The 18,920-nt window shown below is 42.3% G+C and overlaps 1 protein-coding gene across 1 annotated transcript in view; it reads left to right on the top strand.

Moving 5' to 3' along the window:
* Nucleotides 1-18,920, top strand: part of SLC7A11 (solute carrier family 7 member 11) — a 314,366-nt gene that overhangs the window by 87,854 nt on the left and 207,592 nt on the right. The gene's annotated exons all lie outside the window — the stretch shown is intronic.

The raw sequence follows: 18,920 nt of genomic DNA, 5'->3' as shown, positions 1-18,920 counted from the left end.
TCCATGGAGGATGCACACACTGCAGCCTGACAGCACCGGCAGCAGCGCTACACAAATGGCGTCCTCCCCTCCTGTGTGCAGCACAGCCCTGTGTGTGTGCAGCGCAGCATGTCACCCACAGCACCAGCAGGCTGCTCTCAGCTCCCACAGAGCACTGGGAATGGTTGCTATGGGTAACCGCGCCACAGCTGCTCCTCATAGACCAGTCATATACAACTGATATCGTCTGTACAGCGATCGTAATATAACTAATTAGATTGTTTTAGTATTTTGTTTGAACTTTACTAAGTACCTATTTTGTAATTAGTACTTATAAAAATGCCGCGAAAGCGTAAGTCTAACATTTCGCAAAGCTCTAATAAAGCCCGAGCTATGAAAATAATTAGACGTGATGAGACGTCTCAACAAGCCGAGCAACGAAGGCTGGAGCAGGCGGTGCGTTGTGCGGCACATAGAGCTGCAGAGACTCCAGAACAATCCCAAGCCCGACGTGAACGGAATGCGGAGTATCTGGCGTCTCAACGGGCTGCTGAAACTCAAGAACAGTCCCAAGCTCGACGTCAGCAGCAAGCGACTTACATGGCGTCCCAAAGAGCCACTGAAACTTATGAAATGGCCGAATCTCGCAGACGCACTGTTGCTGAAAGGGCAGCACAGCGACGTCAAACATTTACAAGAAATACATGGATATTGTTTAATAAAGCTGCATTTGAGTATGACGAGACTCTTGATTATGAAACTCACAAGCTTATAAAAATAGAAGCAATGACCATAGATTGCAAATATTGCGGAGCTCTTAAGTGGAAAGAGGAAGCAGCAGGTATGTGTTGTTTGGGCGGGAAAGTAGCTCTTCCTTATATAGACGAGCCAGTTCAACCTTTAAAAGAGCTTTACTCTAATGAAACTGATGAATCTCGCCTTTTTCTAAATAATATAAGAAAATACAACATGTGCTTTCATATGACGTCTTTTGGAGCAGATCAAATTGTCTCAATACCAGGGTTTCGCCCGACCTTTACAATACAAAGACAAGTATACCACCGTATCGGTTCTTTAATTCCTACGTCCATTTCGCAACCACAATTTTTACAAGTTTATTTCATAGGTGACGAAGAAGATCAAATCAACAGGCGTACTGAGTGCGTGCAAAGCGTAGATAGAAACATAGCTAAAAAATTACGAGTACTTCACGACCACAACATTTTGGTGCATGAATTTAAAACGGCTAGAGACAGAATGATCAATGACGATCATTTCAAAGTAGTGATTCACCCAGACCGTGTACCACGTGGTCAACATGAGAGACGATTCAATGCCCCTACTACAAATGAAATAGCTGCTGTAATAGTTAGTAGCGAACAAACTATGTCTCGGGACATCGTTGTGCAGCCGCGCGAAGGCATGCTCACTAGGGTTCCCGATACACATAGATTCTATGACGCTCTCGAGTACCCAATAATTTTTTGGAAAGGACAAGAGGGGTACAGCATTGGTATTCCTCAGATAAATCCAATTACCAAACAAGCAATGCCAAGCAAAAAGGTGTCCTGCAAAGATTTTTATGCCTTTCACTTGATGGTCCGTCGCAGCGATTTTAATTTGATGCTTAAGTGTTGGCTCCTACTTCATCAGTTTCTGGTCGACATGTATGTAAAAATGGAAAGTCAGCGCTTAAGGTTCATTTCTTTAAATCAAAAAAAACTGCGCGCAGAAAATTATATTCACTTGCAAGATGCAATAAGAAATGATGCGGATTTGGATCCAAATAACTTAGGTCAGATGGTGATTCTCCCGTCATCATTTGTAAATAGCCCGAGATACCTACACGAATACACACAAGATGCGTTCACATACATACGTAATTATGGGAGGCCTGATTTATTTATTACAATGACTTGCAACCCCGCTTGGCCAGAAATCACCAAAGAGCTTATGGCTGGTCAAAATTTAACGGACAGACATGACTTAACAGCTCGAGTATTTAGAATAAAAGTACAGAAGTTGGTAGCTCTACTTACAAAAGGTAACATATTTGGTGATATGCAATGCTTCATGTACTCGATCGAGTGGCAAAAGCGAGGTTTGCCTCATGTGCACTTACTGCTGTGGTTAAAGGAAAAATTGCATCCGAACCAAATTGACGAAATCATATATGCTGAGATACCAAACCCAGAAACCGATCAAAAGCTCTATGATACAGTGACAAAGAATATGATTCACGGGCCATGTGGTACATTCAATTCTTCATCGCCATGCATGAAGGAAGGAAAATGTACCAAAAAATATCCGAGGAAGCTTTTAAAAGATACTCAAACCAATGACAAAGGTTATCCTTTGTACAGGCGCAGAGCACCAGAGAATGGTGGACGCACGACGATTATAAAAACCCGTAGAGGAACACAGGAAATATTGGTGGACAATAGCTGGGTGGTCCCATATTCTCCACTCTTATCAAAAATTTTTAATTCTCATTTAAATGTAGAGTTCTGTAATACGGTACAGGCGATAAAATATATTTGTAAATATATTAATAAGGGTAGCGACCAGGCTATTTTTAACATCCGCCAGCAAGGGAATGTTAACATTGACCCAAGAGATGAGGTGCAGACCTTTAGAACCGGCCGATATGTTAGTAGTAACGGAGCAGCGTGGCGGATCTTAGGTCTGCCTTTGCACGAGATACACCCAACCGTCACTCATCTCGCGATTCATTTACCCAATGGCGAGAGGGTTTACTTTACGGAAATTAATTTTAGAGAGAGATTAGAAGCACCACCTAAAACTACACTAACTGCATTTTTCCTGTTGTGCCAAAGTGATACGTTTGCAAAAACATTACTTTACATTGACGTGCCTCGCTACTATACTTGGAATGTGGCACGGAAGCAATGGAAACGTTGTTTACAAGGAACACCTGTGGATGGCTGGCCAGGTGTGAAGGCAGGAGACGCTCTAGGTCGTATTTACACGGTGCACGTTAGCAATTTTGAATGTTATTGCTTGCGTATGCTGCTGAATGTAATAAGGGGTCCAACCAACTTCTCGGATTTAAAAACATTTGAAGGTCAAGAACTTGCAACTTTTCGGCAGGTGTGTGAGAAGATGGGGTTGTTGGAAGATGATAACCACTGGGATACCACCTTAGAAGAGGCCGTGCTATGTCGCTCCCCGGCGCAAATAAGTGAGCTGTTTGCCATATTGATATGCACTTGCGGTTTATCCAATCCTCTACAACTCTGGCACAAGTATAAAACTGCGTTATCAGAGGATATCATGCACAGATTTGAAAGAATGGATCACGTTAATGATGATCTCTGTTTCAATGAGGCGTTGGGGCTTATCGAGGACAAAATATTAATAATTTCTGGAAAGAAATTGTCCGATTTTGGTCTACCCTCACCGCGGCGTAGAGGAGAGCTGTCGAACGAGTTGATAAAAGAGCTAAGCTATGATACCAACCAGTTAGAGGCTCACGTTTGCGAAACTGAGCCACGTTTGCTACCTGATCAAAGAGAGATTTATCACAAAATAGTAGGACGAGTTGAGAATGGTGAAGGCGGACTTTTTTTCCTTGATGCCCCGGGTGGTACAGGAAAAACTTTCTTGCTTAATTTACTTTTAGCAAAAATTTGTAGCGGTCATAACGTTGCATTAGCTGTGGCTTCCTCTGGAATTGCTGCAACAGCGGTGGACAGACGGCACATTCAGTCTTTAAATTACCTCTTAATCTGGTGAACGAAGAAACCCCATCGTGTAATATCAGCAAGAGCAGCGCCCGTGGCCTCCTGTTGCAACAGTGCAAACTAATCGTGTGGGACGAGTGCACAATGTCACACAAACGCGCCATCGAAGCTCTTAATTGTTGTCTACAAGACTTACACAGTAAACAAACAATAATGGGTGGTGTGGTTGTTTTATTGGCTGGGGACTTTAGGCAAACTTTGCCTGTCATCGAGCGAGGCACTGCAGCAGACGAAATGAACGCATGTCTGAAATCCTCATATTTATGGACCAAAGTTGAAAAGCTGCACCTCACCACCAACATGCGTGTCCAGTTATTCAGTGATCTAGAGTCGGGCGCGTTCGCTGAGAAACTGCTCGAGATCGGTGAAGGTCAAATCAAAACTGAAGAAGAAGGTATGGTTCTATTCACTAACCAATTTTGTCATGTTGTGGATTCGGAAGACGCACTTATTGCTCAAGTTTTTCCAAATTTGCAACAAAACATCCACGATGAAAATTGGCTATGTGAAAGAACTATACTAGCACCAAGAAATGAAACAGTTGCGAAAATCAATAAAATTATCTTGGACCAAGTAACCAGCAATGCAACAACCTACAACTCCATCGACACAGTCATGTCATCTGAAGACTGTACGAGATACCCCGTGGAGTTTCTTAACTCTTTGAAGCTATCCGGGGTCCCATCTCATAAGCTCGAATTAAAGGTCGGTATACCCGTTTTGTTAATGCGCAACTTGGACGCCCCGAGATTATGTAATGGCACTAGATTGCGAGTCACTAAACAAGGCAGGCACATTGTAAAGGCCACAATTTTAACTGGAGAAGCTAAGGGTGAAAATATTCTTATACCACGCATCCCAATAATACCCAATAACTTACCCTTTAATTTCAAACGTTTGCAGTTCCCACTTAAAGTTGCATTTTCAATGACCATCAATAAATCGCAAGGGCAAACTTAGAAGGTAGCGGGGATACATTTAGGCGCGCCCTGGTTTTCCCACGGTCAGCTATACGTAGCTTGCTCACGTGTTCCTAAATCGCAAAATCTACATATATTCGCTGAACGAAAGAAATCAAATAACATAGTTTACAGGAGTATATTGCAGTAAAAACACATAGATAAATTACCTGCAGATGTCCATTATTCCAATTACATACTAATTCTTTACTAACGCAAACAATATTAAACGCAAGTAACTTCAGTCCGTCCTGTTTATTAATCAGTGTTTAGTAATCCGTTGGTGATGAAATTTGATATGGATAATTTCAAGCCTGGGGAAGGACATAGGGCTACTTTTTATAAACACACCATACAGGCGAAGATTACATAAAACTGTAAACCTGATTGATTGACACACCTAGCGGTCAACGCACAGCCGAAACCACTGAACTTAGCATCTTGAAATTTGCAGATAGGTTCTATTATAGCTTAAATGAGCACTAAGAAAGGAATTTTGATAATTCCACCCTCAAGAGTTTCCCTCTTCATATTATAGGGGTTCAAAGATTGTATGGAATCCGTCAGTTTTGAAGTTAGACATCTGAAATTTTGGATGTACGAGTAACTAAATAAGATTATTTTTTTTTACTATTAAGATTATTTTTTTTTACTATTAAGATTATTTTTTTTTACTATTAAAATGATCTGTCACGAAACTTAATGTGGCAGACCAAATTCCACGTGAGCGAAGCTGCGGGTAAAAGCTAGTATGTATATATAACCATTGACAACATCTGTAAAGAGTTTGTATGTTCTACCTGTGTTTTCATGGGTTTCCTCTGGATATTCTGGTTTCCTTAAACACACAAAAAATACATACTGAAAGGGAAATTAGATTGTGAGCCCCAATGGGAATAGTGGTCATGATGTCTGTAAAGCACTGTGGAATTAATTGCGCTATATAAGTGAGTAAAGTAAATGAATAAAATATATATATATATATATATATATATATATATATATATATATATATATATATAAATCACATTGTCTGATTTGGAAAGAATTTTTTTTTCAAATTTTGGTAGAAAATAAGTATTTGGTCAATTACAAAAGTTCATCTCAATACTTTGTTATATATCCTTTGTTGGCAATGACAGAGGTCAAACATTTTCTGTAAGTCTTCACAAGGTTGACACACACTGTTGCTGAAGTTTGCCCATTCCTCCATGCAGATCTCCTCTAGATCAGTGATGTTTTGGGGCTGTCGCTGGGCACCACAGACTTTCAACTCCCTCCAATGGTTTTCTATAGGGCTTAGATCTGGAGACTGGCTAGGCCACTTCCATGACCTTGAAATGCTTCTTACTAAGCCACTCCTTCATTGCCCTGGCGGTGTGCTTGGGAACATTGTCATACTGAAAGACCCAGCTACATTTCATCTTCAATGCCCTTGCTGATGGAAGGAGGTTTGCACTCAAAATCACACGATACATGGCCCCATTCATTCTTTCATGTACACGGATCAGTCGTCCTGGTCCCTTGGCAGAGAAACAGCCCCAAAGTATGATGTTGCCACCCCTAAGCTTCACAGTAGTTATAGTGTTCTTTGAATGCAACTCAGCATTCTTTCTCCTCCAAACATGACGAGCTGTGTTTCTACCAAACAGTTCTACTTTGGTTTCATTTGACCATAAGACATTCTCCCAATACTCTTCTGGATCATCCAAATGCTCTCTAGCAAACTTCAGACGGGTCCGGACATATAATGGCTTAAGCAGGGGGCACGTCTGGCACTGCAGGATCTGAGTCCCTGGTGGCGTAGTGTGTTACTGATGGTAGCCTGTGTAATGTTGGTCCCAGCCCTCTGCAGGTCATTCACTAGGTCTCCCCGTGTGACTCTGGGATTTGTGCTCACCGTTCTTGAGATCATTTTGACCCCAAGGGGTGAGATCTTGTGTGGAGCCCCAGATCGAGGGAGATTATCAGTGGTCTTGTATGTCTTCCATTTTCTAATTATTGCTCCCATAGTTGATTTCTTCACACCAAGCTGCTTGCCTATTACAGATTCAGTCTTCCCAGCCTGGTGCAGGGCTACAATTTTGTTTCTGGTGTCCTTCGACAGCTCTTTGGTCTTCACCATAGTGGAGTTTGGAGTGTGACTGAGGTTGCAGACAGGTGTCTTTTATACTGATAACAAGTTCAAACAGGTGCCGGTACTACAGGTAATGAGTGGAGGACAGAGGAGCCAGAAATCTTGCTTGTTTGTAATTGACCAAATACTTATTTTCCACCAAAATTTGAAAAAAAATTATTTCCAAATCAGACAATGTGATTTTCAGGATTTGTTTTCTCATTTTGTATCTCATAGTTGAGGTCTACCTATGATGTCAATTAACCCTAGAACGCATACCTGGGGCATCGCAGGCCCGCCCTGTTAATTGTTTTCTATTTTCTGCAAGATTACTTTAGTTAGAATTTTGAAACTCTAGGTATTCCTCAGGAATATAGCTGTTTGTCATTTCCAGTTGTTCATTTATTTTTATGTTACAGGCATTTTCGGTATAACAACTCTTTTTTGAAAATACCCATTTTTATGGTCATGCATTCTAGGGTTAAAGGCATCACTCATCTTTTTAAGTGGGAGAACTTGCACAATTGGTGGCAGACTAAATACTTTTTTTCTCCACTGTGTTTATATATATATATATATATATATATATATATATATATATATATATATATGTCAAAAAAACTGACCAGCACATCCTAAATGTGAACAGGTGCAAGCTGCAGAAACTGCATAAGATATATAAAAAGAAAGCGCAGCAGCACTCCATTATGGCCAAGATACATAAAGACAATAAAACCATTTAATTTAAACTGTGTTATTACTCAATAAGCTTCACTTACAAAAAATGGAGGTTCTTAGCGCATAAATTGGCCAATTCATGTGTGCCCATCAACCGCTGCAAGGTGACCTCCCATCTGATGGGTACTACTCTGCCTACATGCCTCTCTTGGGCTACAAGCCTCCTGTTTGACCTTGCACTCCCCCATTTAACCAGCAGGTGATGTATATTCTATTCTACCAGCCCATTTAAATTGTAGGTGTTTTAGCCCAGAAGTGACATGTTCTGTCCAGAGTTATAGGCTTGTAGCCCAAGAGAGGCATGTAGGCAGAGTAGTACCCATCAGATGGGAGGTCACCTTGCAGCAGTTGATGGGCACACATGAATTGGCCAATTTATGCGCTAAGAACCTCCATTTTTTGTAAGTAAAGCTTATTGAGTAATAACACAGTTTAAATTAAATGGTTTTATTGTTTTTATGTATCTTGGCCATAATGGAGTGCTGTTGCGCTTTCTTTTTATATATCTTATGCAGTTTCTGCAGCTTGCACCTGTTCACATTTAGGATGTGCTGGTCAGTTTTTTTGACATATTACTATAGGAGGTGGGAACTGCCTCCTGTTTGACCTTGCACTCCCCCATTTAACCAGCAGGTGATGTATATTCTATTCTATCAGCCCATTTAAATTGTAGGTGTTTAAGCCCAGAAGTGACATGTTCTGTCCAGAGTTATAGGCTTGTAGCCCAAGAGAGGCATGTAGGCAGAGTAGTACCCATCAGATGGGAGGTCACCTTGCAGCGGTTGATGGGCACACATGAATTGGCCAATTTATGCGCTAAGAACCTCCATTTTGTGTAAGTAAAGCTTATTGAGTAAAAACTAGAGATGAGCGGTGTTCGACTAGAACTGTTCGCCAATCTCAAATTCGAGCTGTTTTGGGCGGTGTTCGAGTTGTTCGACGAACCCGAACGATTTGCAAAAAATTCGGCTGTTCGAGGTTATGTTCGATAACTGTTCGTGCACCAAAAGCGTGTCCTGCATGTCTGGCGCTATTTAGAGCACCAATCATGCAGGGATTGTCTGCCACTCACTGTAATGCCACAGCCATGGTGGTTGTGGCATTACAGTGATTGCCCAAATCGATGGGAACAGTGCCAACAGTGAAACATGAAAAGCCGGCAATTCATCAGCGGCATACACCGGTACCCGACAATTTAGAACCGAAAGAATAGAGCTTCACACATAGATTAGATAGATAGAAACATGTCAGTCACATATATATGAAGTACAGTGACAGTGTTGATTACTGTACTTGTCATTTAGTGTAAAGGATTTATTAAAAAAAATAATAGTGTTTTCATGCACCGTCTCTTTAAAAAAGCCAGCCGGCAATTCAGCATCTGTAGCCAACAATTTAGAATAGAAGGAATAGAGAATCACACATAGATTAGGTAGATAGAAACATGTCAGTCACATATATATATGAAGTACAGTGACAGTGTTGCTTACTGTACTTGTCATTTAGTATAAAGGATTTATTAAAAAAAATAATAGTGTTTTCATGCACTGTCTCTTTAAAAAAGCCGGCCGGCAATTCAGCATCTGTACCCGACAATTTAGAATAGAATGAATAGAGAATCACACATAGATTAGATAGATAGAAACATGTCAGTCACATATATATGAAGTACAGTGACAGTGTTGCTTACTGTACTTGTCATTTAGTGTAAAGGATTTATTAAAAAAAAATAATAGTGTTTTCATGCACCGTCTCTTTAAAAAAGCCGGCCGGCAATTCAGCATCTGTACCCGACAATTTAGAATAGAAGGAATAGAGAATCACACATAGATTAGATAGATAGAAACATGTCAGTCACATATATATGAAGTACAGTGACAGTGTTGATTACTGTACTTGTCATTTAGTGTTAAAATAAAGGATTTATTTAAAAAAAAATTGGCGTGGGGATCCCCATAATTTTAGGCTCTAGCGGAGGTTAACCAGATGGCTGGGGCAGATGTTTGAAGCCTGGGAAGGGGGTAATACCCACGGAGCTTCCCAGGCTACTAATATCAGCCCCCAGCGGAATACCTAGCCTTTACTAGCTATTAAAATGGGAGACCCCCCAAAAAAATGACGTGGGGTCCCCCCTATTTTAATAGCTAGCAAAGGCTAGGCAGACAGCTGGGGGCTGATATTAATAGCCCAGGAAGGGTTCCATGAATATTGGCCCCCTCCCAGGCTAGAAACACCAGCCGTCAGCCGCCCCAGAAATGGCGCATCCTTAGGATGCGCCAATTCTGGCACTTAGCCTCGCTCTTCCCACTGCCCTGTAGCGGTGGCAGTGGGGTAATAGGGTTGGGGTTGATGTCAGCTTATAATGCCAGCTGACATCAAGCCCAGGTTAGTAATGGAGAGGCGTCTATAAGACACCCCCATTACTAACCCCATAGTCAAAGTTAAAAGAAAACACAAACACCCAGAATAAAGTCCTTTAATTGAAATAAAGACACATTCCTTTATTGTTCTAAATTAAACCATACTTACCATCACGCCCATTCCAGCTGAAGCCAACGATCTCCTGCAATAAAAGAAAAATAATAAAGCAACCTCATCCTTACCTTTCCATGGTTCCCACGACAGCTTCAGCTCTGCTACATCGAGATAACAGGCTGGACCGCAGCAGAACGCTGCCATCCAGCCTGTCATCCCGCAGACACTGAGAAGCGCAGGCATGCTTGCGCTCTGCAGTGTCTGGCTGTGACGGCATAAAGATGAGACGAGTTCATGTCCAATGAACTCGGCGCATCTCATGCACGTCACTGACAGCGTGGAAGAATTCTCCTGCACTCAGCACTTCAGCGTGAGAATTCTCCCACGCTGTCAGTGACGTACATGAGGTCAGCTGAGTTCATTGGACATGAATGAGCTCACCTCATGCACGTCACTGACAGCGTGGGAGAATTCTCACGCTGTAGCGCTGAGTGCAGGAGAATTTTCCCACGCTGTCAGTGACATGCATGAGGTGAGCTGAGATCATTGGACATGAATGAGCTCACCTCATGCACGTCACTGACAGCGTGGGAGAATTCTCACGCTGTAGCGCTGAGTGCAGGAGAATTTTCCCACGCTGTCAGTGACGTGCAAGAGGTGAGCTCATTCATGTCCAATGAACTCAGCTGACCTCATGTACGTCACTGACAGCGTGGGAGAATTTTCACGCTGAAGTGCTGAGTGCAGGAGAATTCTCCCACGCTGTCAGTGACGTGCATGAGGTGCGCCGAGTTCATTGGACATGAACTTGTCTCATCTTTATGCCGTCACAGCGAGACACTGAGGAGCGCAAGCATGCCTGCGCTTCTCAGTGTCCGCGGGATGACAGGCTGGATGGCAGCTTTCTGCTGCGGTCCAGCCTGTCATCTCGATGTAGCAGAGCTGAAGCTGTCGTGGGAACCATGGAAAGGTAAGGATGAGGTTGCTTAATTATTTTACTTTTATTGCAGAAGACATTGGCTTCAGCTGGAATGGGCGTGACGGTAAGTATGGTTTAATTTAGAACAATAAAGAATTGTGTGTTTATTTCAATTAAAGGACTTTATTCTGGGTGTTGTGTTTTTTTAAATACTTTACTGGAAATTCATGGTGGTCATGTCTAATATTGGCGTGACCCCATGAATTTCGGGCTTAGGGCCAGCTGATAATGCCAAGCTGGCCTTAACCCCTTTATTACCCAGTGAGCCACCGCACCAGGGCCCTGGATGAGTTGGGTACAGCGCCAGAAGATGGCGCTTCTATGAACGCGCCATTTTCTGGGGCGGCTGCGGACTGCAATTTGCAGCGGGTGGGGCCCAGAAAGCTTGGGCCTCCCTGCGCTGCGGATTCCAGCTCCCAGCTGCCTAGTTGTACCTGGCTGGGCACAAAAATAGGGCGAAGCCCCACGCATTTTTTTTTTTAATTATTTCATGAAATTCATGGAATAATTAAGAAAAAAAGGGCTTCCCTATATTGTTGTGTCCAACCAGGTACAAATAGGCAGCTGGTGGTTGGGGGCAGCCCGTCCCTGCCTGCTGTACCTGGCTGGACACAAATATAGTGCGAAGCCCCACGTTAATTTTTTTTTAATTATTTCATGAAATAATTTTTTTAAAAAAGGGCTTCCCTATATTGTTGTGTCTGGCCAGGTACAAATAGGCAGCTGGTGGTTGGGGGCAGCCCGTTCCTGCCTGCTGTACCTGACTGGACACAAATATAGGGCGAAGCCCCACGTCAATTTTTTTTAAATTATTTCAGGAAATTCATGAAATAATGAAAAAAAAATTGATGTGGGGCTTCGCCCTATATTTGTGTCCAGTCAGGTACAGCATTCAGGAACGGGCTGCTCCCAACCACCAGCTGCCTATTTGTACCTAGCCGGACACAACAATATAGGGAAGCCCTTTTTTTCTTAATTATTCCATGAATTTCATGAATTTAAAAAAAAAATACGTGGAGCTTCGCCCTATTTTTGTGTCCAGCCAGGTACAACTAGGCAGCTGGGGGCTGGAATCTGCAGCGCAGGGAGGCCCAAGCTTTCTGGGCCCCACCCGCTGCAAATTGCAGTCCGCAGCCGCCCCGGAAAATGGCGCGTTCATAGAAGCGCCATCTTCTGGCGCTGTACCCAACTCATCCAGGGCCCTGGTGCGGTGGCTCACTGGGTAATAAAGGGGTTAAGGCTAGCTTGGCATTATCAGCTGGCCCTAAGCCCGAAATTCATGGGGTCACGCCAATATTAGACATGACCACCATGAATTTCTAGTAAAGTATTTAAAAAAAACACAAACACCCAGAAAAAAGTCCTTTAATTGAAATAAACACACAATTCTTTATTGTTCTAAATTAAACCATACTTACCGCCACGCCCATTCCAGCTGAAGCCAATGATCTCCTGCAATAAAAGTAAAATAATAAAGCAACATCATCCTTACCTTTCCATGGTTCCCACGACAGCTTCAGCTCTGCTACATCGAGATGACAGGCTGGAGCGCAGCAGAACGCTGCCATCCAGCCTGTCATCCCGCAGACACTGAGAAGCGCAGGCATGCTTGCGCTAATCAGTGTCTGGCTGTGACGGCATCCAGATGAGCCGAGGTCATGTCCAATGAACTCGGCTCACCTCATACACGTCACTGACAGCGTGGGAAAATTCTCACGCTGAAGCGCTGAGTGCAGGAGAATTTTCCCACGCTGTCAGTGACGTACATGAGGTGAGCCGAGTTCATTGTCGGCTCATCTGGATGCCGTCACAGTCAGACACTGAGGAGCGCAAGCATGCCTGCGCTTCTCAGTGTGTGCGGCATGGCAAGCTGGATGGCAGCGTTCTGCTGCGGTCCAGCCTGTCATCTCGATGTAGCAGAGCTGAAGCTGTCCTGGGAACCATGGAAAGGTAAGGATGAGGTTGCTTTATTATTTTTCTTTTATTGCAGGAGATCGTTGGCTTCAGCTGGAATGGGCGTGATGGTAAGTATGGTTTAATTTAGAACAATAAAGAATAGTGTCTTTATTTCAATTAAAGGACTTTATTCTGGGTGTTTGTGTTTTTTTTTAACTTTGACTATGGGGTTAGTAATGGGGGTGTCTTATAGACGCCTCTCCATTACTAACCTGGGCTTGATGTCAGCTGGCATTATAAGCTGACATCAACCCCAACCCTATTACCCCCTGCCACCGCACCAGGGCAGCGTGGAAGAGCGAGGCTAAGTGCCAGAATTGGCGCATCCTATGGATGCGCCATTTCTGGGGCGGCTGACGGCTGGTGTTTCTAGCCTGGCAGGAGGCCAATATTCATGGCTCCCTTCCTGGGCTATTAATATCAGCCCCCAGCTGTCTGCCTAGCCTTTTCTAGCTATTAAATTAGGGGGGACCCCATGTCATTTTTTTGGGGGGGGTCCTCCATTTTAATAGCTAGTAAAGGCTAGGTATTCCGCTGGGGGCTGATATTAGTAGCCTGGGAAGCTCCGTGGGTATTACCCCCTTCCCAGGCTTCAAACATCTGCCCCAGCTGTCTGCTTAACCTCCGCTAGAGACTAAAATTACGGGGAACCCCACGCCAATTTTTTTTAATAATAAATCTTTATTTTAATACTAAATGACAAGTACAGTAACCAACACTATCACTGTACTTATTATATATGTGACTGACATGTTTCTATCTTTCTAATCTATGTGTGAAGCTCTATTCTGTCTGTTATAAATTGTCGGGTACAGATGCTGAATTGCCGGCCGGCTTTTTTAAAGAGACGGTGCATGAAAACACTATTATTTTTTTTGATAAATCTTTACACTAAATGACAATTACAGTAAGCAACACTGTCACTGTACTTCGTATATATGTGGCTGACATGTTTCTATCTATCTAATCTATGTGTGATTCTCTATTCCTTCTATTCTAAATTGTCGGGTACAGATGCTGAATTGCCAGCCGGCTTTTTTAAAGAGACGGTGCATGAAAATACTATTATTTTTTTTAATAAATCCTTTGCAGTAAATGACAAGTACAGTAAGCAACACTGTCACAGTACTTCATATATATGTGACTGACATGTTTCTATCTATCTAATCTATGTGTGAAGCTCTATTCTGTCTGTTATAAATTGTCGGGTACCGCTGCTGAATTGCCGGCCGGCTTTTTTAAAGAGACGGTGCACGAAAACACTATTATATTTTTTAATAAATCCTTTACACTAAATGACAAGTACAGTAAGCAACACTGTCACTGTACTTCATATATATGTGACTGACATGTTTCTATCTATCTAATCTATGTGTGATGCTCTATTCCTTCATGTCTAAATTGTCGGGTACCGGTGTATGCCGCTGCTGAATTGCTGGCCGGCTATTTTAAAGAAAGCGTCTTCTGAGCAGTTTGTGAGCTTTTGGACACCTTTGAAGGTGTTTTCTATGTGTTCCTATGTGTTTTTGTTTGCCTGCCATTGGTTTTAACGGTGTTCGAGGAACCGAACCGAACCCGAACACTACGGGGGTGGCTCAACACTAGTAATAACACAGTTTAAATTAAATGGTTTTATTGTCTTTATGTATCTTGGCCATAATGGAGTGCTGCTGCGCTTTCATTTTATTTATCTTATGCAGTTTCTGCAGCTTGCACCTGTTCACATTTGGGATGTGCTGGTCAGTTTTTTTGACATATTACTATAGGAGGTGGGAACTGCCTCCTGTTTGACCTTGCACTCCCCCGATTTAACCAGCAGGTGATGTATATTCTATTCTACCAGCCCATTTAAATTGTAGGTGTTTTAGCCAAGAAGTGACATGTTCTGTCCAGAGTTATAGGCTTGTAGCCCAAGAGAGGCATGTAGGCAGAGTAGTACCCATCAGATGGGAGGTCACCTTGCAGCGGCTGATGGGCACACATGAATTGGCCAATTTATGCGCTTAGAACCTCCATTTTTTGTAAGTAAAGCTTATTGAGTAATAACACAGTTTAAATTAAATGGTTTTATTGTCTTTATGTATCTTGGCCATAATGGAGTCCTGCTGCGCTTTCTTTTTATATATATATATATTTGTGTAATAAAATGTCTTGTATTTAAAATAAAATATGTGGAGTCCTGTTTGATTATGGATAGTGGTCACATATTTCTCCATTAGCAGTCATTTTATATACAACAATCGACGATGCTATGTAATAAAGAGACAGCACTATACATAACTAGTGAGGATCTATGTTATAAAGCATGCATGCCAAACTCTGGCCTGTAGGCCAAATCTCGTCTGCAGGGTGGTTTTTACCTGGCCCGCGACACCAGAACCACTACCTCTATTTGGGGCCGTTATACTGTATGGAGGATAATGTGGGGCCATTATTCTGTACGGAGGACTATGTGGGGCCATTATACTGTATGGATGACTATGTGGGGCCTATTATTCTGTATGGTGGACTATGTGGTGCCCATAATAATGTATGGAGGACTATGTGGGGCCCATTATTCTGTATGGAGGACTATGTGGGGCCCATTATTCTGTATGGAGGACTATGTGGGGCCATTATACTGTATACTTTTTGGCCCATGACTTTGTCAAAGTTTTTCATTTTGGCCCTCTGTGTGTTTGAGTTTGATATCCCTATTATAAGGGATTGCACTATGCATAAATAGAGAGGACGCTATGTAAAAAAAAGAAGGCACTATACATAAACAAAGAGTTTGCTACATATTAAGGCACTATAAATAACAAGCAAGGATGCTATTTAATAGTAGACAATGCTATACATTCCAGAATATGCTGCTATGCATTAATGGAACAGTGTGGAACAAAATGATGGAGGATGCTATGTAAAAATGCGTTGATGCAATAGATAAAGAAGGAGGAAGCTTTATAATAAGGGACAGTGCTATATATAATAAGAGGGGATTCTATGTAATAGGGGACAGTGCTATGCATAACAAGAGATTACAATATAAACTAAGGGAGGGAGATATACAGTACAGACCAAAAGTTTGGACACACCTTCTCATTTAAAGATTTTTCTGTATTTTCATGACTTTGAAAATTGTACATTCACACTGAAGGCATCAAAACTATGAGTTAACACATGTGGAATTATATACTTAATAAAAAAGTGTGAAACAACTGAAAATATGTCTTATATTCTTGTTTCTTCAAAGTAGCCACCTTTTGCTTTGGTGACTGCTTTGCACACTCTTGGCATTCTCTTGATGAGCTTCAAGAGGTAGTCACCGGAAATGGTTTTCACTTCACAGGTGTGCCCTGTCAGGTTTAATAAGTGGGATTTCTTGCCTTATAAATGGGGTTGGGACCATCAGTTGTGTTGTGCAGAAGTCAGGTGGATGCACAGCTGATAGTCCTACTGAATAAACTGTTAGAATTTGTATTATGGCAAGAAAAAAGCTGCTAAATAAAGAAAAACGAGTGGCCATCATTACTTTAAGAAATGAAAGTCAGTCAGTCTGAATAATTGGGCAAACTTTTAAAGTGTCCGCAAGTGCAGTTGCAAAAACCATCAAGTGTTACAAAGAAGCTGGCTCAAATGAGGACCGCCCCAGGAAAGGAAGACCAAGAGTCACCTCTGCTTCTGAGGATACATTTACCCGAGTTACCAGCCTCAGAAATCACAGGTTAACAGCAGCTCAGATTAGAGACAGGTCAATGCCACACAGAGTTCTTGCAGCAAACACATCTCTTCAACAACTGTTAAGAGGAGACTTTGTGCAGCAGGCCTTCATGGTAAAATAGCTGCTAGGAAACCACTGCTAAGGACAGGCAACAAGCAGAAGAGACTTGTTTGGGCTAAAGAACACAAGGAATGGACATTAGTCAAGTGGAAATCTGAGCTTTGGTCTGATGAGTCCAAATTTGAGATCTTTGGTTCCAACCACCGTGTCTTTGTGCGTCGCAGAAAAGGTGAACGCATGGACTCTACATGCCTGGTTCCCACCGTGAAGCAAGGAGGAGGAGGTGTGATAGTGTGGGGGTGCTTTGCCTTTATTCAAAATTGAAGGCATACTGAACCAGCATGGCTACCACATCATCTTGCAGCGGCATGCTATTCCTTCCGGTTTGCGCTTAGTTGGACCATCATTTATTTTTCAACAGGACAATGACTCCAAACACACCTCCAGGCTGTGTAAGGGCTATTTGACCAAGAAGGAGAGTGATGGGGTGCTACGCCAGATGACCTGGCCTCCACAGTCATCAGACCTGAACCTAATCGAGATGGTTTGGGGTGAGCTGGACCGCAGAGTGAAGGCAAAAGGGCCAACAAGTGCTAAGCATCTCTGGGAACTCCTTCAAGATTGTTGGAAGATCATTTCAGGTGACTACCTCTTGAAGCTCATCAAGAGAATGCCAAGAGTGTGCAAAGCAGTCATCAAAGCAAAAGGTGGCTACTTTGAAGAACCTAGAATATAAGACATATTTTCAGTGGTTTCACACTTTTTTGTTAAGTATATAATCCACATATGTTAATTCATAGTTTTGATGCCTTCAGTGTGAATGTACAATTTTCATAGTCATGAAAATACAGAAAAATCTTTAAATGAGAAGGTGTGTCCAAACTTTTGGTCTGTACTGTACATAATAATATATTTTGTTTTACTAACAAGAATATTACACCCATCAACACTTTGCAAGTCATACAATAGCCATGCACCATTCAAATTCATTCACTAAAGTCCCTGTCCTATGTTCTGTCTCCCACTCCCAATTTATTACACGTCCCTGTCATGTGTCCTCTCTCCCACCCACCCAATTCATTATGAACCCTTGTATTGTGTCCACTCTGCCACCCTTAATTCATTGAGACAAACTGTCCTCTCTCCCAGTATCCCCCATTATCATGCTCTCCCTCACTGTGTTTAAAAACAGAATCACTTACCTCTCCAGACAAGCCGTATGGCACCTCTTCCCTCCTCTTCTGGCTGGGTACATGTTAAAAGACACTGGAGGTGTGATGAGTCATAGAGGAAGCATTGGGCAGGAGCACGAAAATGGCCTCCTGCAGCTTCACTGCTACTTTTTTTTGCAAGCAGTGGAGCTACAGCAACATTTCCTGTCTGATGCACAACTAATTGATGAAAAAAGTATAATAAGCGCAATCTGACCCCTCGGTAGGCTAGATTTACCTCATTATAATCGGCCTCTGTACAGCTGGTATGGACCACCTCCGCTTTTGAGCCCCTGTGCAACTGACCCAGCTGCACCCATGGTATGTCCACTCTTAGTGAGGGTGGCATAATGTACAGTAACAGAACCCCTCTAATATTCATACCAACAGCTCAGTGTTACATTGATTTGGTGGTTGAACTACTGGGGTATGGCCATTTCTCCAATGTCTTTGAAGCTGTTACTTAACACAACAATATCAGGCTGACAATTGCTCGTGCTACTGTGAACAAACAGCATGTTCTAAATGTGCAATGTTTTTGGACTTGTCTCCCATAAAACACAACTTGGATGTCATTGGTTAGCAATTGCAAAGGCAGCTGCCAACAGCGGATCTTGGACCTTGATAATTTTGTGTCCAAGTGCATTCAGCGTAGTAGGACAACTATTAATAACCTTATTGATGTCATGCCAAGGTGTGTAAGTATGTCTGTATTTATGCGCTTTGTGCTAATTATCAGTACTCAAAAAATCTCCATATTTCAAAAATTTTGCTTCCATTTTTGCATCATTTTCAAATCCGTATCATCCCACCACTCTTGTGATTTCCATAATTCATTGACTTTTTCTTCTTGATGTTACAATTTCAATGTTTAGGAGTTTATATATTACATACGTACTGTAACTACCACCCTTACCCAATCTACCCAAAATAAATTGATGTCATTCATATTACTATAAAAGCTAAAAGGCTCCTAATAA

This window comes from Phyllobates terribilis, unplaced genomic scaffold (genome assembly GCF_046119375.1).
Source record: "Phyllobates terribilis strain yellow unplaced genomic scaffold, ASM4611937v1 Scaffold_1__5_contigs__length_1240528914, whole genome shotgun sequence".
In the NCBI taxonomy this organism is placed as follows: Eukaryota; Metazoa; Chordata; class Amphibia; order Anura; family Dendrobatidae; genus Phyllobates; species Phyllobates terribilis.
This window is presented reverse-complemented; position numbering and strand designations above follow the sequence as displayed.